This window comes from Podarcis tiliguerta, assembly GCF_965153285.1.
Source record: "Podarcis tiliguerta genome assembly, chromosome: 6".
NCBI lineage: Eukaryota > Metazoa > Chordata > Lepidosauria > Squamata > Lacertidae > Podarcis > Podarcis tiliguerta.
In genome coordinates, this window is record NC_139539.1 from 35555697 (window position 1) to 35582961 (window position 27265).

At 41.7% G+C, this 27265-nt stretch overlaps 1 long non-coding RNA gene across 1 annotated transcript; it reads right to left on the reverse strand.

Annotated features, from left to right (window-relative positions):
* Positions 1–14492: 14492 nt before the first annotated feature.
* Positions 14493–25339, reverse strand: LOC310679433. The gene is made up of 3 exons (XR_014512257.1): positions 24512–25339; positions 24353–24433; positions 14493–14721 (listed from the first exon to the last, which is right to left on the reverse strand). It is a non-coding gene; the product is annotated as an uncharacterized lncRNA (long non-coding RNA).
* Between the last annotated feature and the right edge of the window lie 1926 nt (positions 25340–27265).

A 27265-nucleotide genomic window follows, 5' to 3' on the forward strand; every position in this document is an offset into this window, starting at 1 on the left:
TAACTGCGATGTAATACACCGGGTAGTCTAAATGGGAGGATCTATATTCCATGCTCTGAACTCAGGGCTTCTTTCTCGTTTTGAGAAGTAATACATGGTTCATACATAGAGTACACCTATTTCATCTTGAATATATTCCTAGAGGCTCATCCAAATAATCTGCTTTCTAGGTCTTGGAACTTGCATGGTAATTCAGCGATTGTACCCAGTTCATAGTATTACGAGATTAGGGGGATGGTCTGAGCAGTCTACAGCAGGGGTCAGCAAAGTTTATCTTGCCTGGGCTAGATCTGTCCTGCAGAGATCCCTCTGTGGGCCAGATTGCATGCGCGATATGATTTTCGGCATCTGCGTCTGTGCAGATGTGATTTTCAGCGCCGCGGAAGTGAGTCCCTGTGCCATGCTGCACTGGTTTAGCACAGCTAAACCTGGTCTACAGGGTTCCTTCTAGCCAAGTAAAGAATGGTTTAAGTAATACAATCTAGTTGGCAAAGCTCATTCCTTTGTTAAGCAAATAGAGGAGATATGGTGCCATGGGAATTAATTATTAGACCATCTTTCTGAAAAGGGCATATCTTTCTTTCCCTTCTTTCTCCCTCCCACCTAACATTCCTGTAATTCATTTGTTGACTGTAGTTTTGAGTCAGAAGCTGAGAAAGCAAGTTTTAACTCTGTAAAAGCACCCTAGGGTGCTTGCTGTTCCCCTGGAGTTCTGATGTGGGAGTAGCGACTGTCTTTTGGAGTGTAAAAGCTGTGCCTCCACCTATGCACAGCCTGTATATATGTAAACAGATAAAATATTTCAAAAATAAATATTCAGTTACCGCTGTGCTCCTGAAACACTTCACTGTTCAGACAACTCTGGTGCACACAGCAATCTCTCTCTCTCTCTCTCTCTCTCTCCTATCTATATCTATCTATCTATCATCTATCTATCTATCTATCTATCTCTATCTATCATCTATCTATCATCTATCTATCTCTCTATCATCTATCTATCTATCTATCTATCTATCTATCTATCATCTATCTATCTATCATCTATCATCTATCATCTATCTATCTATCATCTATCTATCATCTATCTATCTATCTATCTATCTATCTATCTATCTATCTATCATCTATCTATCATCTATCTATCTATCAATCATCTATCTATCTATCAATCATCTATCTATCTATCTATCTATCATCTATCTATCAATCATCTATCTATCTATCTATCTATCTATCTATCATCTATCTATCTATCTATCTATCTAACTATCTATCTATCTATCTATATCTATCATCTATCTATCTATCTATCATCTATCATCTATCTATCTATCAATCATCTATCTATCTATCTATCATCTATCTCTATCATCTATCTCTATCATCTATCTATCATCTATCCATTTACTTCACTTCAGTTACAGACCTGTGGATTTTCTATAATTTCAAAACTAGACCTGGACCATATGCAACAAGTCTCACCACAGGGTTTCCATTGCTCATTTGTGGTGTTTTGTAATCTTTATTCTGGAAGTTCAAGTAGCACTATACATCCTCATTACAGCATTTTCAACGCGCTTGCAAACTTTCGTTTCCCATGTTCTGCCCTGAGCACTTATGTGGTCCAACCTGGCGTCATCGCTCATTTTTGTTGTCTTATCTTATCTTGTGCATTTGTACCACAAATCCAACACTACTATTATGTGAAAGTATGCATTTTCGGGTTGGGGTGGTAGAATGAGAAAATACCAGAAAACCTGCAAAAAATCAAAACCTAGACTCAACAGAAACACTGAGGTCTTTCAGCATATGACTTGTGAGATAATGAGTACCCTGGACTGACTGTTAAATCACTCTGAAAACTGAAGTTCTGAGACTGGAAAATGGGTCTCCTAACAACTCTCAGCACCCTTACAAGCCATAGGTCCCAGGATTCTTTGAGGAAAGCCATGTTAAAGTGGCAAGATGCAGCTTTAAATGTATAGCGCAGATGAGACTTTATTTTAGAGTTGCTATATGTCCCCATCGGGAACCATGCCCGGGTGGAAACCACTGAAATGTCCAACCCTTATTGGAAGAGCCGATTTCAACAACTTTGTCTAAGAAAGCTCAGCAACTTTTGTGTTCGGATTTCCACTCTTTGAAATATGGCAACCCTACTTTATTTATAGCACTACTTTCTGCCTAATATAAAAAATAAATCTCAAAGCAGCTTGCAAAAGATTAACAACATTTTCTTCAAAAAAATAAAGGTAATTTCATATAGGAATGCAACAACATTCAACTGAAAGCTAAATAAAAGAAGAGAAAAGTGATATGTCATAAACAAAACTGAGCAAGGCACAAAAGGAAAAAAAGAAGTTAAGAATTAGGACCCAGAGTCAAGGAATGTTTGGGCTAACTTATATCTCTTTAAGAGGCAAATAGCCAAATAGACTTGCCTGGTGTAAGACAGCATCCTACATTTTCTTATGACATTGTTATTTGCTAGATAATCGGACTGTACAATCCAGATAGATCAGAGTGATTTGCTACAGACACAGTGATGCTGAGTCTGTGGCCCTCCAGAAGTTGTTGAACTCAAACTCCCATTAGCCCCAGCCAGCATGACTAACAGAAGTGGGTGATAGGAGCTACAACTGGAGGTCTGCAGTTTCCCTACCCCAATAGATGGTCGTGGCTTCAATCTTAATCTGTCTGATGTAGGACATTTCTAGGTCAGTCATAAGGCAAAATCATTAGGATCTTGCTGCCTTCAGGATGAACCAGAAGTGATGCAGACAATCAACATCCATTAGGGGCCTATAGAAATAAATAATTTCAGATCACTATATGTTAAATACCATTGGTTTTTTTAAATTTATTTTTAGGATCTAGAGGCAGTTTGGCTCTTCCATCTTGGATTGCAACATGTTTTTAGTGGGGGGTGGGAATTCCTGATAGCCCCAGGTTTGCAGACTTCTTCCAAATTGGAGCCTTAAACATGTTAAGAGGCAGAGTGTAATTGGGATGGAGGAGCATGACTGATAGGCCACCCATGACACACCCTTCATTTCTATTACCTAGAGTGCTAGCAGATTTATAAACTCCACTACGTGACTGACAGGCCAGGGTCTCCCACAGAGTGTGGGGACTGGGAATCCACATTTTTGGATCTGTTTCAAGGAATTTGAAGCCTATCTTGTCAGAGCAGGTTCTAAGGAAGAGGTTGCCAAATCTCACTAACCATAAAAATGTTCCTTGAGGAAAAAAAGGTCTGGGTGAGAGGGGACTATCCACAAGCATTGGATCTTGCCCTGGTATTTATGACATGCATATGTAGAGGGTTGAAAACAGAAGAGACATTTTTGCAAGTCCATAAAATGGAGAGAAAGAAGAAAGTTTTGACTTAGCAAAAAAAGGAGTTGTTACTTTGAACAAATTGAAAGCAATAAAAAGGATCATTCCATTGTTTTAAGATTTCCATAACTCATTGTGTTTAAGCACATAAAAGCATAGGCATTTGGCAATAAAATTTGGATCATTTGGACAATAGATCAAAATGCAATGTTTCTTTTATTTTTTAAAAGAGTTTTATATGGTTCTGAAAAAAATTAAAATATATTTTTCTTGGTTTTTGTGACCAGAAAAAATAGCCTTACTCTGGACCAGAAATCTCTAAGGTTTCTTTTTAATCCTCAGCATCTGTGTCCAACCCATTCACTTCTGCAGTTTGTCTTTCTTATTTAGTTTTCTGTATGTTTACTTGGAAGTGCAGACTTTTCCCAATATACACATTTAACATTTCCTGCTGGGCAAAAAAGTGACTGAAACTAGAAAATGATGCTTAAGTCTCTGTTGGATTTCCACATAGAAAGAGGAAATATACACAACTGCGTTCTGCATCGATGACAGCTGCCTGTGCACATTTTCTCTAATTTAATTTTTCACATCACCCTGGCATAAATTTGTGCAAAACTGCTGCGAATATCTCATTGATTTTAATGGTCTGGGGAGGCAATCTTGATTAGCTCATGCAGAATGGAAAGCCGGGGGAAATTAATTAGGAATATATTCTGTTTTTTTTACTCATTTGCAGACAGATCCTAAACTCCATCCCCTTAGAGCTCTTTCGCACATGACACAGAAACAAAACTGGTTTGGCAAGGAAATCTACAATTAACAGGGAGCTAAAGTTAATATGGCCTTTGTAATGGGCATACAGGTATGATATATGTGTGCTCAAATACATGGTTCTATTTTGTACTTTGCTTTGTCAAACGAGGCATAAGAGATGCTGCTTCTTGTTTCTCTTTTCTTTGTACTAAAGGAACATAGGAAGCTGCCTCATACTGAGTCAGACCCATTGTCTAACTCAGCTTTGACTGGCAGTGGTTCTCCAGTGTTCAGGCAAAGAGAAATTCCTAGCCCTACCTAGAGGTTCCAGGGTTCAACCTGGAACCTTCTGCATGCAAAGCAGGTGCTCTACCAATGAGCTATGACCCTTCTTGACATCTAACTCATATATGTGATGTTATCCCAGTCCCTGCCCCACTCCCATTATTAGCTGGTGAGGGCAGAAGCAGGGAGATGCACATCAACTCATTATTTGTTCCAAAGAAGAGAAAGAAGAATGGCAGAGAAATACTGTAGCTAAGTTATTAGAAATGAAATGGTTTGGGAATGAAATAGGGTCACCCTAAAATAAGTTACTGCCTTTTGCATACTCCCTAGACATGTGGAATTATGCTAGTTTGTAAATTTAAAAGATTTCTTTAAAAACCCAATGGCTCAATAAATATCTGTGCTCAGGGACTTCCAATGCCTATGGAATGTTGGGAGCGGCTAATTCACAGACAGTTGAAGATGTCAGCTGAACCGAGAACAGAATAGAATGAAAGGAAAAGGGAGGGGAAATAGAGTAGTGGCTTGCTTGAACCCCTAGTAGAACATGGAGGTGGTGTAGGAACAGGATTGTGCGCACTAGAGTTGAGAAATTCTCTTACCCCCAAACTGTGGGGAAGTTTCAGGAAACATAGAAAGAGAAAAGAACATCCCCCCCCTTTCTCACCCCTCTGGAAACTCCCTTTGCTAGGTTCAGTGTCAGGAGCCCTTTACTGCTATAAAGCTGGTAACCATTTCACACGTGGGTTCTGTTCCTGGCCCCTGTGCACATCGGCAGAGTATGTATAAGTGCACCCTGCACCGTTATGCCCCACCCTACCCCATGCAGCCTTCTTCCGGGTCCAAATGGACCCATGCATTGGTCATTGCACATCAATTGGTTGCGCCTAAAATGGTTGCCACCTATATATCACAATGGGGGACAGTTTCAGGATGATGGGAAAGGGGGGAAATGTCATTTTTCCTTCCTCCACTCCTGAGGCTCTCCCCCTGAAATCCCCAAACACTGCTATAAGATTCATAAGCCACTTGACATGCTATTCAAGAACATTTCTGGGCCTACACTATCAAAATTTGTTGCAGATTCCCACTTGTAATCATGCATGACTCCATGGCACTGGATGAGTCCATGGAACAAAACGATGTCATTGTCACATAAGTACAATAATGGGAGATCACCCTGTGCTTTTGTGTTAACGGCTATCTGTCACTGTTACTTGCCTAACTTCCGAATGAATGACATCATTGAAATACAGGCAATCTCATGCGTGCCGTCTAAACAATTATGCCACAGATATAGATATGATCTATTTACAAATGTATCTTTGCCATCAAATATCACATTTTTAGGTGCATACCTAAAATAAAATTGTAAAAGTAGAGTGTATCCAGTAGCGCTAAATTAACTTGACCTATCTGCTTTAAGAGTAATAATAAAGGTGCTTATCAAGAATGGGGAATGAGTGACCCTTCAGATGAAGTTGGATTCCAACTCCCATGGGCCTATGGAGCAAGTCATCATCACCATTACATTTGCATTATTATTCTTTTACCCCAAAAAGCATCTGTATAGTTCTGATTATGCTACGATTATCATCCCTTGCAATTTGTGGCATTGAACAAGCAATTATGAGATTATTTCTCAGTTCAGAGTCTGAAACTCTGCCAGACATTTTGAATCTGGACATCAAAATTCAGCCGCAAGATACAAAGCTGCTAAGAGGTGTGAGTTTCTCTGCATACATACAAGCCTGCAGTTGCCTGGCTTTGCTCATTCCCTGAATGCTCTAGGAGGTAGAGTCTGGTTACTCTACTAGATATTGTTGGGTCAATCAATGGTGCCAGAAGCAAGTGGAGCATTACTTGGTTCAGTTCTCACCTTCATGGCTAGTTCTGCTTTTGGCAATACCACCGGTAAATTTAATATTTTCTCAACATCTTTCCTCCATCATCATCATCATCATCATCATCATCATTAAATATTTAGTTTGGTTGCACCATGTTATTGATTGAAGGGGGGAAATTTAAATTTTGTTTGCCTTTTCATGAAAATAATCTAATTCACACTTCTCAAACCAATATGCAAATCACAGTGCTGTAATCCTTTGAAATTTGCACTTCTGGGAATTTTGCAATGCAGTTCTCCAACCAACCAATATTTATATATTAGCAAATAGTGTGCCAAAAATGCATACATTAGTAAAAATGGCGTGCATAAATGCATTGAAAAAAATGTCAATGACAGTCAAACGTGGAAACAGAAATGTGCTGATTAGGAAAAAATAATCCTGAAATGCTGAGGAATTTTCATGAGAATTTCTCTCTCTCTCTTTTGCTGTGTAAATGTGGAGAACTGAATGTAATATTGGAGAGATGAGAATGTGAGAGAAATCAAAATTGACAGATTTGTACACCGCTAGCTCCCAGTAACTAAAGTCAAGGCCATCTTGACAATATTGGCACCACCCATCAAATTTATGGCTCTCCCTCCCCTGGATGACTTGCTTGGCACCTACTGGGTATTTTGTAAGTGCCAAGCAAGGGAGAGACTGTACTTCAATGTTAAATCTCATGCTTTGCATACAGAAGGTTCTGGGGTCAAGCCTTGACATCTCTGGGTAGGTCTGGGAAAGACTGTTGTCTGAATCCCTGTACAGCTACTGCCACCCCGATTAAACAGTAGTGGATCAATGGCATCTCCAGATAGAACTGGGGAAAACCTCTGAAACTCTGGATAGTGACTACCCCTAAGTTCCAACAAGACTGAGCTAGATGACCACACACTGACTCAAGCTGGCATAAGGCAGCTTGTTCCAATTCCAATTAAACTTTTTATTGCACTAGCCATAGGCCACGGCATCATTCAGAAGGAGAACAACAACAAAAAAACCCCCACAGTAACCATAAAAATCATCGGGCACAGACATACAATAAAACCACGGTTACAGCTACTAAAATTATTTGTTGCATTAAATAGAATAGCAGAAGATTCTCAGGTAAGATGTGCCAAATTAAATATCCAAATCTCCTTTGCAGTTGACCGCTCGTTTGTCTAGTTCCTTCTTCCTGATCTTCTTATCTGCCAGTGCGTAGACTGCTACTTTATAAGTAATAAAGTCGTCAGTGTCGCTCAGCAGCCCTTTCACCCTTTCCCCCCTATTCAAATGTGTTCCATTCGTACACAGGGGTTTTATAAATTGGTCTCTTGGGTCTATATATAACGGGCGCTGCAATAAATAATGGCACAGGTCCTCAACACAGGGTTGTCCACACAGACAGAGTCTCTCTTCATAATGTACTTTGCTGTACCGTCCATCCAAGGGCATCAATTGGAATCGTAGTTCTGTAAAAGCGATTCTTAGTACGGCAAGTGGGAGCTTTGCCAGGTATCTGGCTCGGGCATTTTGATAAGTGGGAACCATGGTGAGCTCTTGGTAGAAGCAATCATGGTTAGATCCCTTTCTGCATCGGACCTAAAGAGATAGTCTCTTAAGTGTTGTGTTCTTTCCATCTGAGCCCTTTTAAGCTCTGAACTCTAATTGCTTCAGTCAGATTCTTTTAACAGCTGGTCTTATTTTGCCATCAATTGGATTTTAATTAATTTTTATAATGAAATGTTTTTAGAACGTTGCACTATTTTATTGTTGTTAGCTGCCCTGAGCCCAGCTTCGGCTGGGGAGGGCGGGGTATAAATAAAAATTTTATTATTATTATTATTATTATCATTATCATTATTATTATTATTATTATTATTATTATTATTATTATTTTGTACTTATTATTTTGTGAGAGCAGGATGCTGGCCTAAATGGGCCTTTGGCTCTTGTATTAGTTGGGAACTACCCTGGGAACCAATTGGTCGAAAGGGGCATCTTTTCACAAAATAAATGAGTAAAGCACTGTTGATACAAAGCACCCATTAAGGAGGATGGGCATGGAAGAGCAAAATCTACCTCAGCACCGACTCCTAACCTTCAGAACTGCTGAGGCAGGTAACTGGGGTGGGGGAAGGGTGGGGGGGACGGGAGATTGGAGACAGGAATGGTTCCTATCTGGCTGGGATTTCAGCATTATGGATTCATTTCAAGGTGCTGTCAACTTCGATATGTTGAAGAGTTCCTTGAATATTGCAAGAGTCTTTTTTGCATAACAGACACTTGTCGGCCTTTTCTAACCTACACACATGGTTTCCTGCCAGATAGTCCCAAACATCCAGAAACCTCTGCATCTGGTCAAACAAGGACAAACAAACACTCTTCCTTTTTAATTATTTACTTGCATGATTTATGGTTTTTGGGGGTTTTTTTAATTTTAAAAAAAGGTCTTTTACATTTTCCAGAGCACCACCTGATCGGTGGAGCTCAGCAACTGTGTTTACTGTTTCAGATTCCAAAGTCTCTCCTGTCTAAATGTCTTTAAGATGTATTTCCTCATGTGCCATTTCTTCTCTTGGCAGGCAGGTCTTCTCAGGAGGATCTGGTGTATGTCAAAATGGGTATAAAGTTCTTCGTTGCAAAGGTTGGACAGGGAGAACTCCGTGTTAAAATTCTTATCACATAGAATCCTGACAGATTTAAGCACCTTTGCTTCACAAATGTGAAAACTAATTCCCAGAGCACACAGGTAGGAACCACACTGTATGAAGGGAGGATAGTGGCCTACCATGATCTCAGCTATTCATCTGCTGCAGGTCGACACAGCTGGTGACTCACCAAGTCAAGTGCAGCCCATAGCCATGGATTGTAGCCGAGCTGGTGCTAGGCTAGCCTTGCAGTCTTGAATACACAGCCATATCATCATCATCATCATCATCATCATCTGTATACCACCATATACCCACAGGAAATCCCACACAGTGAGCTTGTCACAGCAATATTTGAGAATTTTAATAATTTAAACTTGTGAAGTTGGCCAAATGTGTGAAAATTGCTTTACTTCTTGTAATAAAACTGCATGACCACAATGATCAAAGCAAACTTGTGGTCTCCCTCACCCTGTCCTCTGAGAGCCGCCTAAAGTAGGGGTGGCCAAAGTGTTGCTTGCCAGATATTGTTGGACTACAGCTCCCATCATCCATGATCGTTGGCCTTGTCTGTTGGGGCTTATTGGAGTTGTAGTCCAACCAGCAACAGAAATCTGCAACACTGACTACCTCTGGGCTTACGTTTCCTTGCCACCATCCCTCTTTGCATAGAAAAGCCTTGCAGTAGCCCAGACTCCTACATACAGTAACTTCTCTTTCCCAGTCTCCTTGCTTTTTATTTTACTGCTGCTGCAAAACTATATACTATTTTATGGTTTGTGATTCTGCTTTCCTATTAAGTGCTTGATGTCTGTTACAAGCAACATTAGAGTCAAAGTAAGAAGGCTCTCTGTTTTTCCCCAGTGGTGACTAGAGATGGATAAAACTGTCTATTTTTGTTCTCTTGAATCTTAAATTTGGTTCTCTGCCTTTCTGCAGCAATTTGTGAATTTTCTTTTTTTTAATCCTCATGGAAATTCTCCCAGTAAACACATTTATGCAAGCAGTTTCTCCTAATATAATGATTTTTTTTACTTATTTTCACTAATATATCTATTTCAAGCACACTTTTACTTAATATATGTATTTTGGTAAACAGTGGTTGGTTCAAGAACTGCATTGCAAAATTTGGATAAGTGAGAATTTCAAAGGATGGCCCTGCTTTGGTTCTCATATTATTTCAGAAAGTGTGAATTTTGTGAATTTGGCTTTAAATGTGATCCGAATTGAATCCCCCCTCCTGTAGTTAGTGGTGACTATGGTACTGGTTGATATCAAACTGGCAGGAATTTCTTTCTGCAACAGAATCCCTCCTCATAAGATCCCTCCTTCTTATAAATGCTTTTCTTCAGACCCATTGTATTTCTCCCCCTCTCTTATTCTCCATCCTGTTTTCTGGGTCATTCATTCTCTCTCTTATCTTCAGCGAATTTTTGGTGCTTATGAAAAGTGTTTGAACCAGAGTCTCAGGAACTTCACACAACACCTTTCCCCCCTGCGGATAACAAGCTGAACGAGTTCTGTTGATTTCAGGGACCTTTGGATTAGTCATGGGAAGCAAAGCGATATGTTCATAAGTTGCTTTGCTTGCTGACATCTTTTAAAATCTGGTCTAAGATTACCATAGTGGTGGTGGTGATGAGGAGCTGTCTCTCTGCTCTTCATTTCCAATAACAGCAATCTCATTAATAAGGCACTTCTTAACCTTCCGCTTCAGATTTAACATTCTCTCCTCTCTGCAGTTGCCTGTGACCCCCGAAACACGAAACACTGTTCTGGGTGGCCTTCCTAAACAATGTGGGATGGGGCCATGAGTCCTAAATGACAGTCCAAACCACTCACCCTTACAATCACCCCCCCTCCACTAAGATAAAACATTCATACAATAAAAATAATTAGGGATGAACTGCAACAATTAATGCAGATCTCCACATGTTGCCTTTCACATAGATCTACTGTTTTCTTTGCACATACATGGGTGCTCCAATACCTTCTTTCTGAGCGACTTCAATTGTGTTCTCTGTGAAGTTCCATTGTATGTAACAGAACTTGCACACCATTCCCTTGAAACTGAAGCACTTGGTGTTTTCAGTGTTTGTAAATGCTTAGCATTCAGTGGCTAAACAGCTCCCCTTGCATGCTGGTTGGATGGCTCAAGAAGAAGAAGAAGAAGAGGAGGAGGAAAAAGAAGAGCAGCAGCAGGAGTTGGGACTTGATACCCCACCTTTCACTCCCCTTAAGGAGTCTCAAAGCGGCTAACATTCTCCTTTCCCTTCCTCCCCCACAACAAACACTCTGTGAGGTGAGTGAGGCTGAGAGACCTCAGAGAAGTGTGACTAGCCCAAGGTCACCCAGCAGCTGCATCTGGAGGAGCAGAGACGCGAACCCGGTTCACCAGATTACAAGTTCACTGCTCTTAACCACTATACCACATTGACTCTCTAGAATGCTGGGGACAGGGACTCTGCTACAGAAATAGTGGCAGGTCTTCAATCCCTACAACCGCAGACCACTATGACCCTAGATGAGCTGTGAAAGCTGCTAGGGAGAAGGGAATGCAGAACTATTCTTCTTATTATGACTATTGTTATAATTAGAAACTTTCCCATATTAACTTATATTAGGATGCAAGCTAAAGTGAAGGTAAAAGGTAAAGGTTCAATAGATTCAAATGCTGCTGCTATTAGTAGTAGTAGTAGTATTTGAATTTATATACTGCCCTGTACCAGGAGGGCTCAGGGTAGTTCACAGAACAAAATCAAAATATAAAACCACCACATACATAATCAAATTAAAAACAACAACCCAATAACACCCCCCAAAAAACCCTTTTAAAATCCTATCCCCTTTTAAAATGTTAAAAACATTTTAAAAGGGGATAGGATGTCAAATCAACCCAAGGCCTAGTTAAAAAGGAATGTTTTTGCCTGGTGCCTAAAGGTGTATAATGAAAGTGAACTTCCCTGGGGAGAGCATTCCACAGACTGGGAGCCACTGCAGAGAAGGCCCGTTCTCATGTTGCCACCCTCCAGACCTCTCTTTTAACTGGAAGATCTGCCCGCATTTCACAACCTTCTCTGGATTCTGAATGTATTGGAGTATATAAGAGCTGCCACCTACCCATTTTTTCACCAGCATAGTTTGCCTCGTGGCAGGACCAAGGTTTGACACAGGTGCTCAAATTTAGGAACACCTGAAGAAATAAATGCAAAAATGGATTAGGATATGCTGCTTCCTGATGTCATTAGATTCATTCAGTTTGTGGTCATGCTGCTCCATTTTGGAGATTAGGTCTACAGTCAGAGAGAAGCAGAACAAGCACATGGATGCTTCAAGTGACAGGAGAAGGAAATATTGCTTGGACCAGTCATGCCCTTTCACCAGCCATGTCTGCCAATGGGTCTTTCCTGAGTTGGATATTACCCATCCTTCTGCATGCATGAGGTTCTCGGGTGGACTTCTATCTAGTCACTGACCAGCCATAGACCTGCTTAGCTTCAACAAGATGGCTGCATCATGTGCCGTGTGACCATTTAATACTTATATTAATAATGCCATCCAGGGCTGTTGTGTTAATGAGCCATTTGTGAGCTTCCCATAGGCATCTGGTTGGCCACTGTGGGAACAGGATGCTGACCTTTGGTGTGATCCATCAGGATCACTCTTCTGATGTTCCTAGCAATACAAAATGTTCTGTTGAGGATGGATGGCTTTTGTTGTGGTTCTATAAAGGCCTACATATGTAAAAGAAAACTCTAACAATTCCCCCTGTATTGTTGTTTCCAACATTGCTTCCGGCTATCTCATACCAAAGAGATGAGCTCTGTTGGATACAGCTTAGACATAGTTTTTCTCAAATATTTTCTCTCTTCAAAAGCTCAATAGGATTTCTTTGTGATATGCCTGAACAAGAACACTCAGCAAGCATTCATGTTTTGTGCAGCAGGTCATGCTAAAATTATACATAACCCCAGAAGTGATATTCTCCCCAGTGCTGCTCTCAAAGGGGAATTTCTAACTCCGCTAACATTCTGGCATTTTGATTATGCATCAGCTCAATTATTTTCATAGCGGTATGGGAACCCTTGAAGTCCATCCCATTGTAACAAAGCAAGTAGATGATTGTGTGTGCATTGCTACACTCACATAGACCTTTCTTCTCTGTTCAAATGAACTGGAGTACTTCTTGTGTGAGCGCCGTGTGTGTATCTGAGGGCTAAACTAGACCCGGTGTTAATCCAGATGTGGGGAACCTGTGGCCCCCTAGAGATTAGTGATCAGCTTCAGCTATCGTGACCAGTGGTTGGGAGTGATGGGAGCTGTAGCACAAGAACATCTGGAGGACCACAGGTTCTCCAAAATTAACTCCCTTCCCCAAATAGTGGATCTAATCTGGCTCCTGCAGTTGCAGTGCTGGCTTTGCTTGCTTGTTTTTTAAATGTGTGCATGTCAGAGTTAGTTTGGTCTTGAGTTCACACAGGGACCAGGATTGGATGCCACATACACCCATTCCATCCATCAGATGATGTTGCCATTGATTCAGAATGTGGAGTGATGGTGGACGCATTTCTATGCATGTAAATGTATGCCCCCGGGCTGTCTTACGGTTAACACACCACTGCCTAATGACAATATGCATATTCAGTTGTTTTTCAATGCATTTGCTGCTACAGAGCCAAATAAGACTTTAAAATAATATGGGTTTTAAAATGTATGCAACATTTTGCAAACATCACTCGGGAAATTCTACATGCGTATTTATTTCATTCCAATAATGCAGATATGCCCCAAAGTCACTAGGTCACCCCCACCCCCTTGCCATCATTCCGTTACAGTTCCCTTCATGGTGGCCACTTCATGGTAGAAGTAAAACATGTCTACCTATTAAGTCTGGAATTGGTGCATTCTGAGGGTGTAGTCACATAGAGATACCTAGATTAAAGTGAGAAGAGATCATCAGGATAATTTATTCTGACTGCTTGTTCTTCCTAGTCCACAGAATTCCACTTAGCAATTCCTGCATGAAACAGGATTTTCTGACAAAGACACAGTAATGGGATGGCATGGCCATGATCAAGGAAAATGCTGTCAATTCTAATAAAGGAATGTACACTTCTAGCACTGCTTTCCCTAGTGGACTCTGAGCTGCTGCTATTGCTGCTGGGCCAGGCTTATCATTGTTTTAAAAGCACATGACAGAAGAATATATTCATAGAACTGTAGAGTTGAAAGAGCCCTTGGAGGTAATCTAAGCAGAATCTGCAAGGCAATATGCAATTTCAGCATCCCTGGCCAGATGGCTATTCAGCCTCAGCAAATGCCTGCAACCAAGGAGAGCTCACCATCTTTCAAAGCAGTCCGTTGATAAGTTTTAACAATAAAATTGGTTGGCTTGTATGTTGTTGTTGTTTAGTCGTCTAGTCGTGTCTGACTCTTCGTGACCCCATGGACCAGAGCACGCCAGGCACTCCTGTCTTCCACTGCCTCCCGCAGTTTGGTCAAACTCATGCTGGTAGCTTCGAGAACACTGTCCAACCATCTTGTCCTCTGTCGTCCCCTTCTCCTTGTGCCCTCAATCTTTCCCAACATCAGGGGGTTTTCCAGGGAGTCTTCTCTTCTCATGTGGTGGCCAAAGTATTGGAGCCTCAGCTTCAGGATCTGTCCTTCCAGTGAGCACTCAGGGCTGTTTAAGAATGGATAGGTTTGATCTTCTTGTAGTCCATGGGACTCTCAAGAATCTCCTCCAGCACCATAATTCAAAAGCATCAATTCTTTAGCGATCAGTCTTCTTTGTGGTCCAGCTTCCCAGAAAATATCTGAAAGCAATTTCACAATAAAAGCCATTAGCAATAAAAAGAATTGCAAAATTACACAATTACACAATTTAAACAATTAAAAACACTTTTTCAATTCCAATGCAGATGTAGTTCTCTGTGTTCTCTGGACACAGTTCTCTGTCTTTTGGTCTTAAAGCAACCCATGAACTCACTCCATTGGACTTGCTCCAAATTGAGTCTCTAAATCCTATCAGCAGCACTGGCTCCTCCTATCTCTGGGATTTCGATGTCCTCCACTATGGTGCTTCTTCCTACCTCCTTCTGCCACAATCTGATACTTTCTCCTGCCAACATATACACAAGAAATGCCTGCATGGCTTAAAGCTGCAGCGGCATAGCTTACATAATATTATGTAACTTTGGCCTTCAAGCGACTACAAGCTATATAGTTTTCTATGCAATCTCTTTGTCTGTCTCTGTCCACTGATCAGCAGCTCCTTCTCCAGAACATTACCCTTCTTGTTCTAATACTGCTTGAAGTGGGCTTCTGCAGATCAGAGCAGATCTGGACATCCCATATAAAGACGGAGAAATGTGTTTTGTACAAAGATCCCCAAGATCCCCAAGCATGATCTGCAATTTAGCCTTATTTCCCTCCTCATGGCAATGAATTTACAGTCCTGGCCAGCAGCCTCTGGACTTCCTTGGACCCTGGCTTGGGTCTCCTTCACCTGTGTGTGGGCCCTGCACATACCCACTTTTATGAGGAGAAACATACTGTACATCTGACTAAGAAAACATTCCCTATAGTCAGTGGTCAACACCAGAGAAGATCTCACCCATGGGATGAAATTAATTTCATCCCACAAGTCTAATTGAAGCCATTAGTGAATATTCTTGCCTTTCAGACAGGATCAAAGCATTCCATGAGCCAGATCATTAACTTCTTTGCAAGGCAATTACATAACTTATTGTATCAATTAGTTCACCTCCAGCTGTATGAGTTTATCTCTGCCTATTGGGGCTAATCTGCAGCCGCAAAGAAAATCAGCAGACCAGATTTGATTCAAAGGCCCTTTGCTAGGTTTCCCTCCTCTGTTTTGCTCCTCTTATTAGGTAACATTAGGAGAAATCATCTTTCAAACACAGCCTTCATAAAAGGACTTGAGCTCTTCCATTTTGTGAAATTGCTTTTTAAGATATTCTAAACACAGCTGCTGCAAGATTTCCAGGGCAGTGAGTGAGGAACCTCAGGTCTGGGGGCCAAATGAAGCTCTCTAGGGCTTTATATCCAGCCCAGGACAATCCCTCTCTTCAGACCTCACCATCACCGGTGCTGCTCTGCACTCCCCTCAAGGACTTTCCCCTGCTGGAATAGAAACACAGGGAATATAGGAGACTGCCTTCTACTGAGCTGGGCCATTGCTCCATCTAGCTTAGCATTGTCTACATTGGCTGGCAGAAGCCTGGAGATGCTGAGGATGCTGCAAATCAGAAGCTCCATGACTCAGCAACAATCCTTCCTCCTGTATGTTCTTGAACTCTGATAATACCTCCAGCTTGATTTCACAGAGGATGTAAAGGGGTGTGTAGGTGGAAAAACTTCTGAGTTTTGTGTAGCTGCATCCATTGCTCTTATCATTTTTACTTTTGACTCCACCCAACAAGGGTACAGTGCAACCTCGGTTGTCGAACGCTTTGGAAGTCAAACGTTTCGGCTTTTGAATGTAGACAACCCAGATTTTTTCAATGGATTTTGCCGACTGGCCATTGCACCTTGGTTGTTGAACATTTTGGAAGTCAAACGGTCTTCCGGAACAGATTATGTTTGACAACCAAGGTTCCACTATCTATAGCCCCTGGAAGCTAATTCATGAAGAATGATGGCCCCTGGGCTGAAAAGAGCCCCCATCCCTATTCTAGGGCATGATCTTTCCCCATACACTGTAGTCTTCACAATCTTCCATGCCATTTGCGACTCATCTCATTTCTAAGGCAATGTGTGCATCCTACGTAATGCTATTCATACTCTGTCCTAACAGCAGCTCAAGCTCTGTGCCTAGACAAGTACAAATTTTGTGCCAAGGAATGTTGGATTCGGCAACCTGTCTGTGTATGGAACGCCCAAGCCTGGCTATTTTGGCATCTTTAGCAGCTATGTAATGACGCCTCACCAAAGAATGGTAAGAGATTACACGCATTTGAACACAATTTGTGTATGATAATTTTACTTACTTATTTTATGAAAAATACTTATGTTCCACTGTTTCATAAAACATAAAAGTGGTTTACAACAAAAGTACATAAAACCATATACTAAAAGCCATATTAAAAAAGATAAAAATCAGACTTCAATTAACTATTGTGGAAAGTTGTATTCTTAATTGCCTGGCAGAACAAAAAAGTTTTCAGCAGGCACTTAAAATTTGAAACAGAAGGCGCCAGCTAAATCCCTCTTGGCAGAGTATTCCACAATACTGGGCCAATGACACTAAAAGTTCTGTATCTTGCAGTTGTCAAGTAAGTTTCACCAATGTAGGGATTGGGGAACAACCAATGATATTCCTGTAGAAGATCTCAGTGACTGAGCTGGGATATAAGGGTTCAGGTGATCCCTAAGTTGTTCGGGGGCTTTGTAAATTAATGCAAGCCCCTTGAAAAAGAGAACTGACAGAGACAATATGGGTAGATAGGTTCAAATAATTACTATAATTTAAATAGAGGCATGTTTATTTTGTTATTTAGATATTTATACACCACACTTACATAACAAATATAATCAAGGCAGTGTACAACATAAAAATATAATATTAGAGTAAATAATAATAAAAAAATCCAATAAAAACCAATTGGTGAAAAACAAAAAAATATATGTTCCGAAGATGTGTCTGAACAGTCCAGTTTTATTAAGATACATAAAAGAAGGCAGAGATAATGCCTGCTTGACCTCAACTGACTTAGAGTCCCATAGGGCAGGGCCTTCAGTGTTAAAAGTTTGCACCCTGGTAAAGGCAGACTGAATCTCAAGAATTAAACAGAAAAGAAAATAAGAAGAGTAGACCCTGCATGACTGAATACTGTCCACACCTGGGGTAGTATTTCTTATTATTTCCATAAGTTAAAAAGTTGGAAGCTTACATTTTTCTTTTTTTTAAAAAAAAAAGCTAAAAATTTAGAAAAGGCACTTTGAATATCCACAAGGTAACACCCTGCCTGTACATATAGGCCTGATCCAGCTGGGGGGGGGGGGCGCACAAGAGGCACTCACTTCGGATCTCTCTCTTTTGCCCCCCCCCCCCCCGGGCACTCTCTTGCTTCAAGGCCAAAGAGTTAGATAAAAATGTCTGCAAGTGCCACACACATATCAATAGTTGAATAAAGGGCAAGTATACCTATATAGTGAGTTGGGAACTTGTAGTCCTCCAGATCAATGGTGGCTGGTGCCCATGGGACTGGCAGGGCAAAGCACAGGGAGGTCAATGTGAAGTGGAGCTGGAGCCAATGAGGCAGGACAAACTAATTCTAGTTTAGGCAGGACAAACTAATTCTGCTTTAGTCCTCTTCTTCCTCCTCCCCCGCTTCAATCTACAAGGGCAACACTGAGACGAAGGAGGAGAAAGCTGATAACCAGTGCCACTCCCTGCCCTGGTTGTAAGTAAGAAGTCAGGCAGTGGTTGGTGAGGCACTTCTAACTTTGCCCTAATGGACTAGCCTCCACTGTTCCAGATGTTGCTAGGTTCCATTTCTCATCAACCCTAACCAGTATGGCCCAGGGTCAGAGATCATGGCAGCTGGAATCTAAGAATATCTGGACTTCCCTTCCCTGATTTACAGCCATAGAATGAATGCCTTCAAGAGACTTCATGGTGTGCACTGCAAGATTAATCAACCTTTTTGTGGGCGTTTGGTATATAAATAAAACACTGTGGATAAGCAAATATTCCAGAAACATCTAAATCATGGGTAGGAAAACTAAGGCCCGGGGGCTGGATCCAGCCCAATCGCCTTCTAAAGCCAGCCTGTGGATGGTCCGAGAAGCAGCGTGTGTCCTTTTTTTTAACATGCATCTCTGGGTTATTTGTGGGGGATAGCAATTTGTTCACCCCCCCCACCAAAAAAATATAGTCTGGCCCCCCACAAGGTCTGAGGGACAGTGAACTGGCCCCCAGCTGGAAAAGTTTGCTGACCCCTGATCTAAAGGGCCACAGATTGCCCACCCCAGCTATACACTAAGATTTCAATGCATTTACAGCACAATAAGTGAATGAGCCCTGCTTCTAAGGGGGGCTGTTTGAAAGCCCTGCCAAAAGAGGTTCGAAATGTAAACTTCAAAATGTGAGTTTCCCAATAATTCCCAAAAATCACATTTTCACATTTGGAAATTGCCATGCATTCTGCATATTTGTATCATCACACAACATTAAGCTCCCGACATATTAACATTTTTTGTACAATGTCAGAGTTCAATGCACACAAGCAAAGTCACGGGAACCACATGTCAAGTGGGGTCAGCTGACTTGCACAATGATGGTTGAGCAAGCTTCAGAACCCGTCTCAGTTTGGGACACACCAGCAGCTGATATTCAAAGGGTGAAAACCCATAGCGCATATGTCCACTTGGTCAATAGATAGGTACAAATGCAGATACAAAGTGCTTGTTTGTGGAGCGGAATATGGGGCAAGGCAGTCACAAGAGAGGAATAGCCATTGAATGGGTCAGTGCATATGGCTGAGTGGCTGTGGCTGTTGGTATGGATAGCTGTATGTTTGAGCCTGTTTTCTTTGTGTGGCTGTTTGCCTGTCTGACACCTCTTGTGTCTAGTTGCAGTTGTGGTTCCCATGCATAATTTGGTGAATATCTGGTAGTCAATATGTAGCACAGGCTGGACAGCCATGAGCCAAGGGTGTTGTAACTGCATCCTGTGTCGCTTGCAGATCCTGCAAAGGACACAAGTTGGATCAGAGGGACTCCAAGGTTTCTTCCAACTCTATGATCCTCTGGGAGGAACTCAATTCACGCTCCTCCAATCATTCCATCAGCTTGCCTGACAAAACAATCTCCCCTCTTCTCCACCCCCATACTATTCTGTATGGAATTTGTCTACACACACACACACACACACACGTGTGTGTGTGTGTAGTTTTTATTCTTGTTTTTATTGTGCATTTCAGGTTTTTATTTGTATTTTTATGCTGGGAACTGCCCTGATATCAACAGATGAAGAGCAGTATACAAATTTAATTATTAATCATCTTCATCTTCATTATCATCATCATCAACAACACTAGAAAGTATTCATTATCAGTATTTCCAAACAGTTTTAAACACCTCACAAAACTTGATGGGCATTCTGGTGAATTTTTCTACTGCAGAGTTGCATTTGAGCTTGCCTTCTGCTTTAACTTTATTGTGAAAAACACTTAGTTTTGACTGTAAAACTATACCTTTAACTGGGAATATACCCCATTGATCTCAACGTTAACATTTATTTATTTATTTATTTATTTATGAATGACCTAATTCAAATTGACAGATATGGCTTTTCTGAGCACGTGCCTCCATTTCTACAGCAGAATGTATGTGTATTCCTGCACTGGCAGCTAACATTTCTTTCATGAGATTGCTTGCATGCTTCTTTCCACAAGGGAAATCTCAGTAATTTCTTCTGGATCTCACACGTCTTCACCACATCGTGTGAATCTTACCAATTTCATGTTCTAAATGTTAGTAATCCTACAATTCAAGATCATCGATATACTAACTGGCAGCGATTCCCCAGGGTTTCAGACAGAGATATCCCACTCTACATGGAGATACAAGGGATTGAACCTGGGACCTCTTGAGTACAGAGCAGATGTTCTTCCACTGAGCTACAGCCCTTTCCCATGAAACCATAGCTGTGTGTGGGTAGGCATCATCTGTAGCTGCATCTCCCCCCTCACATAAAACACCTCTTCAGGAGAAGCCCCTTGTGCTGAACTGTGAATTTTCACCTCTCAGCCCATCAACTCGCCTCCTAGTCCAAACTTGTCAGGCATTTCCCCCCTTAGGCTGGCAGCCTGCTCCTCAGCCCCTAAGTGACAGCCGACATTCCCATCGCTGCAAGCCCTCCACAAACAAACCTCCCGCCTCAGTGACCCTTCGCCGTCAAACACATCTGACCCTGGATCCTAACACACGGCCTACCTTGGTGGCTCTGGGCCCTGCAGCCTTTACAATAACACTGGTGCTGTTCTTTTGTGTCCCAACAGTCGGAACATCCCCAGTCACAGTTAGTAAAAGGCCCGTGTTTACCAGGCAGCACTGTGTCTAAGATTGGAGAAGGGTGGGTGGGTTATTAATCGCCGCCTTGGCCAATTATTCAAGCACAAGAGATTAATCACCCAGCAACACACACACTCTCTCACTGCCTGTGAGGCGGACAAGAGGCAGCTGTGGACAGAAAAGCTTTACTGGTCTCCTAGAGTGAAGTACTGAGTTGGGGAGAGGCATGCAGAATGAGTCTCCTCAAAAGACAGTGAGCAAGATAAATTTGAATACAGCAGAAAGGGGGGCTCCTATTCACAAATCAAATATGAATGCCCTTTCCCAGGGCAGCAGAACGACCACAAGAATAACCCACCCATTAAAAATCACTATTTAATAAGTTTACTACTACTAAAAGGTAAAAGGTAAAGGACCCTTGGACAGTTAAGTCCAGTCAAAGGTGACTATGAGGTGTGGCACTCATCTCACTGCAGCCCAAGGGAGCCAGCGTTTGTCCACAGGCAGCTTTCCAGGTCATGTGGCCAGCATGACTAATCCGCTTCTGGTGCAACGGGACATGATGATGGAAACCAGAGCACACAGAAACACTGTTTACCTTCCCACCACAGTGGTACCTATTTATCTAGTTGGACTGGTGTGCTTTCGAACTGCTGGGTTGGCAGTAGCTGGGACAGCGCAACGGGAGCTCACCCCGTTGCAGGGGTTCGAACCGCCGACCTTCTGATCGGCAAGCCCAAGAGGCTCAGTGGTTTAGACCACAGCGCCACCTGCATCCCTTTACTACTACTAAATACTACTAGTACTACTATACTTCTCCAGCCTTTAGGTCCCCTATTGCATCTCTTCCAATTCAGGATTGTGGCTCATTGCTGATATACCGGAGTGGTTTCAGCTAGGAGCTCTTGGTGACAAGTAGTGTTCTGTCATTTTCCCTTCTAGGACTTTTCCTATAACAAGTTATTCCTCTGCATTAGTTTTTTTTTTTTAATGCATTATTATTCTGATTCTTACGACCCCCTTCAGCAGCAGGTCCCAGGGTAGGTTATTATTCAAATTATAATTCAGAATTCAGAATTGAAAACAGTTTTTTTTTATATAAATAATTTTTATTAACCGACCAATCAAATCAAATCAAATCACATCACATAAATTCTGAATTACAAAGCCGAATTTTAATTTTTTGTTGAGGGGACCCATATTTCAAGTTCCAAAGGGGGATTCCGATAATCTTCTTGCTACTGCATTAATATCCAATCAGTCCAAACAATGTTCATAATTCTATCCAGTCTTATCTTGCTGTTCCCACATCTCATCTTGTTCGTATATTTTTTCTTTTTTTCTTTATGATCTCTTCTGATAATCTCCTTAAGCAGATAAACACCAATTATAATCCTGTGTGAATTTTTCCGTTCGTCCAAATCTCATATCAAGATGGTTTCCATATATCATCGCTTTCATAAATAACATCACTCTTTCCATCATTAATCTCGCAAATCTGTACCTCTTAAGCCCCTCAGAGGAGTCTCACCCACAATATAAAAACAGCTCTGTTCCTCCTCCCAGACTTAAGTCTTCCGACAGAACTTGCCAACATGGCGACAGTATTTTTTACTGCGTCATTCCAAAGCTCTTATACTTTCTACGATCTTCTTGCAACATGCTTTGGTTAGACAATTATCTCCACACAGTCATAAATCCACAGCTTAAGTCATTTAAACTGCATTTCTGCCTTGTGACTTGTGTGTGGGGGGGGGATTCTTGGTTAATCACATAGAGAAAAGAAAGGAAAGTTTTTTCCCCCTCCCCCACCCAGGCCCTTTGACATACCAAGTCTTGGTGTGTCTTCTCATGATTTATTCTTGTTCCTCCAACCCGTCTTGTTCATTTGACAAGGTGCCCCATGATATTCTTGTAAAGAAGCTGGTAAAATGCGGTCTTGACTATGCTACCACTCAGTGGATTTGTAACTGGCTGACTGACCGAACCCAAAGGGTGCTCATCAATGGTTCCTCTTCATCCTGGAGAAGAGTGACTAGTGGGGTGCCACAGGGTTCTGTTTTGGGCCAGGTCTTATTCAACATCTTTATCAACGACTTGGATGATGGACTCAAGGGCATCCTGATCAAATTTGCAGATGACACCAAACTGGGAGGGTAACACCCCAGAGGACAGGATCACACGTCAAAACGACCTTGACAGATTAGAGAACTGGGCAAAAACAAACAAGATGAATTTTAACATGGAGAAATGTAAAGTATTGCACTTGGGCAAAAAAAATGAGAGGCACAAATACAAGATGGGTGACACCTGGCTTGAGAGCAGTACATGTGAAAAGGATCTAGGAGTCTTGGTTGACCACAAACTTGACATGAGCCAACAGTGTGACGCGGCAGCTAAAAAAGCCAATGCAATTCTGGGCTGCATCAATAGGAGTATAGCATCTAGATCAAGGGAAGTAATAGTGCCACTGTATTCTGTTCTGGTCAGACCTCACCTGGAGTACTGTGTCCAGTTCTGGGCACCACAGTTCAAGAAGGACACTGACAAACTGGAACGTGTCCAGAGGAGGGCAACCAAAATGGTCAAAGGCCTGGAAACGATGCCTTATGAGGAACGGCTAAGGGAGTTGGGCATGTTTAGCCTGGAGAAGAGGAGGTTAAGGGGTGATATGATAGCCATGTTCAAATATATAAAAGGATGTCACATAGAGGAGGGAGAAAGGTTGTTTTCTGCTGCTCCAGAGAAGCGGACACGGAGCAATGGATCCAAACTACAAGAAAGAAGATTCCACCTAAACATTAGGAAGAACTTCCTGACAGTAAGAGCTGTTCGACAGTGGAATTTGCTGCCAAGGAGTGTGGTGGAGTCTCCTTCTTTGGAGGTCTTTAAGCAGAGGCTTGACAACCATATGTCAGGAGTGCTCTGATGGTGTTTCCTGCTTGGCAGGGGGTTGGACTCGATGGCCCTTGTGGTCTCTTCCAACTCTATGATTCTATGATTCTATCAGACATCTCTTCAGTTAGCAGTCTTTACTCCCCCTCCTTCCTTGAAATATGTGCATTCTCTTCCTCCTAATTGTTTCTTTTGAAGTTATTGCAGCTAGAGGCACGGATCAGAGACAGCGTCCAGGAGCGCCGAGATCCACAGGAGGGCTTTCTGCCTAGTGCCCCCATCCCCACAAAATTCGGGGGTGGTATAGGGCACAGCAGGAAAGGGCAGCCCCCCCAAACTTGGGGGGGGGGGGCAAGGAGGCTATTTACTCCCATCACAGCCTCCTAATTACCTCGTGTGGGTCGGAGAGATGTTATTGTCAGCCATCTTCCAATGCGCCCCTAGTGGCCCCCCAGAATTGAAAACAGTTAAAACAGATTATTGACATAGGTGGGCCCTGTGAGCAGACACCTCAGATGTTGAAGTCCAGGGTAAAGAGGCGTCTCTCCATTATTCACCAAAAGCTGTACAGTGAAGAAGCCACGCACACCTCTGTGGGAAGGGAAATTCACAGAAAATGCCCTCACCTGGGCCACCTACCCCCCAGACTCCTGAGGGAAGCAGACCTACCAAAAGGGCTATTAAATCTAGAAGTGTCTGTAGGGAAACTGGTGTTCTTCCAGATGTTTTCCAAGGATACAGATTTTGAGCATCTTTAGGAAAAGCAAAAACAAACACAAAAGTCATTTGAATCTCACATCAGGAAGAATGCATTTACAATTTGTGGGTGGGTGGAATGGAATCTGCAAACTTCAACTTTGTCAGGAAAACAAAGCTGAGCTCCTGGAATTTCACAAGAAATTCAGGTTTCACAAGATTCATGCTCATCCACAAGCATTTAAAGCATAAGTCAATAGCAGGGACTGAGATAAGTACAGTAAACTTGATCAACAGTTTCCAAATCACCTTAATGTCACTGGAGTCAGTCTCATGAAATGACAGCATGCCAAAGTAGTAAATTGAGACTCTAGAATGATTCCTCCAATGCAATTGAATACAGGAAAGGTGGGTATGGAGATGATTTTGGTTTCTTTGCACTAATCCATCATATGAAATCTTTTCATAACACCACTCAGCTAAACTAGTCAGCTGTATTTATGGTGGACCACTTGAGTCTGCCATTGGTGGAATCATATAAACTACATTAGTAATCAAGCCTATTTGGTGATGGAGACAGATACTCCACAGCCAATATAACTTAGCTATGATCTAAATTTTAAACAAGGAGATGGAATAAATCTACCAGTGATGGACAGCTTCCTTGCTCATTAATGCTGAGTGGGTCAAAATCTTGTTAAAACATGCCACATTTGGGATCTTTGCCCAATACTTGACCAGAAAATAAACAGAGAGCAAAGCAATGCATGAAAACACAAATACCATATATTATTTAATTGAATTATGACACTGACTCTTGGGCTGGGCGATTGTTTACAGGTTTTTGTTGGGGAGATTATTATTATTCTTTGTATCTGTAGATTTAGATCTTATAGTGATTTATGTGGAAATTGTTAAATTTTGTTGTGTACTTTTTGATGTGTTTTATATACTGACTACTTTTGTTATGCTTGTAATTATGCACATCTTTTCATGTTGTAAGCCGCCTTGATCATGGTTTTAACTGTGGAAAGGCTGCATAGAAATAAGATGCCCATTACTATTACTAATCAGTACCTTGTAATTATTAATTCAAGCAAAACATTTAAATCAAATTATGTATGTTCAGATCAATAATCAAAGACAGATAAATTTCTGATTGATTGGGTGAGCTTTAAATATTATATATGTCTGTCAAATCCATAAAATACCAATTGTCCTTAAATGATACTAAGGCTTTTGATCAAATTCCAAAGAACAAGTCAAAATTTGGAATAATTATGGGGGGGGGGGAATTATCCAGAAAATCACAGCAATTAGAATAATTAGGTGTCTGCTTAAACATATAGACAGAACATGAGAGACAGACCCAGGAAGCTATAAGCCAAGTAGTATCATAGTGAATAGTTCCTCTAGTATCAGAGCCCACCACTCTGGCTTGACTTTGATCAGTTCAGATGGAATAGCATCAGGGCCGGCAGCCTTTCCTGCATTCATCTGGCCAATTAAAGTTATAACTTCGGTGATGGAGACAGGGGGCCACTCATCCGCGAAAGTAAAAGTGGTATGGTCTTGACTATAAGGTGGAATACAGTCATCGAAGAAAACCACCTTAAAATGCTCTACCCATGACAAAGATGGAATCAACGTCAGCGAATCATCCTGTGTCTGTGGGGAGTTTGCTACAACGGAAGCCATAAGCAGTCATGGAGCATTCTAGGAATCACTAAGCAGGGCCTTTTCTTCCCCCTACTCTACACGGCTCCACTTGCCTTGAATCTATAGGGTTCTAGTGCCCTATAGTTTACCCTACAAGTTGCCAATACGACACCTGTGGGTCAGCCCTCCCACAAAGTCCCCTCCCACTGCTGAAATTAGGCTTGTGAGAAGGAGTCTATTGTACCCAATAGATCACAGTGTGCGGTGCCCAAAACTGCTTCTCTAGCTTCTGTTGTAAAACTCAATAAAATATTATTTAAAAAAAAAAAAACTGCTTCTCTAGATTGCAAATGTGCTCATGAACCCCAATAAGTTAGTGACCCCTCATTTCCTGCAGCCACCCGAGTTTCTGCCAAATTTTCCAAACCGTATTTCACTTAGGCTAAATCAAAGTCATCAGCATTGGTTTGTTTGGGTTGGAGATGAGAGAGATTTTTAACACAATCTTTTAACACAATCTCCCCCCCCCCCGCCAGCCTTCTAGCCTCCATCTTCATCCTCCATCCTTCACTTTCCATGTGCCTCTGTGCTGCTAGCACATCAAAGCCCTATGAAGAGCAGCGCATCAACTCTTCTTGCATTTGTTCCATCTTTAACACTCACAGCTCATGATAACACTGAGGATGAGAGGTATAAAAGCCAGCTGGACATATTTTATCCTTGGCATGGCCCAATGTGATCCATTTAGTGAAATTTCCAGGAAGATGGGGTGGGGGTGGGGGGAGAGAGAGAAAGACTTGTGTTAAATGCTGCTTCTTTCTTTTCTTCTCCGTGCCAAATATTATTCTAAAACGAAATGGTTTTAAGGCTGTCCATCCCACCCACATCATGTAATTAGGTTTTTCTCCATTGATTTTCTAAACAAACGCCAACCCTCTGCCCTGCTCGGTGTGTGGGGCTGGGAAAGATCTGGTTACACTTTCTCTTCAGGATGGAATTATTATGCTGACAATAGGAGAACAGTCGCTGCTGATGTTGGAATTTCCCTTTGAAAGGGGGAAAAGGGGC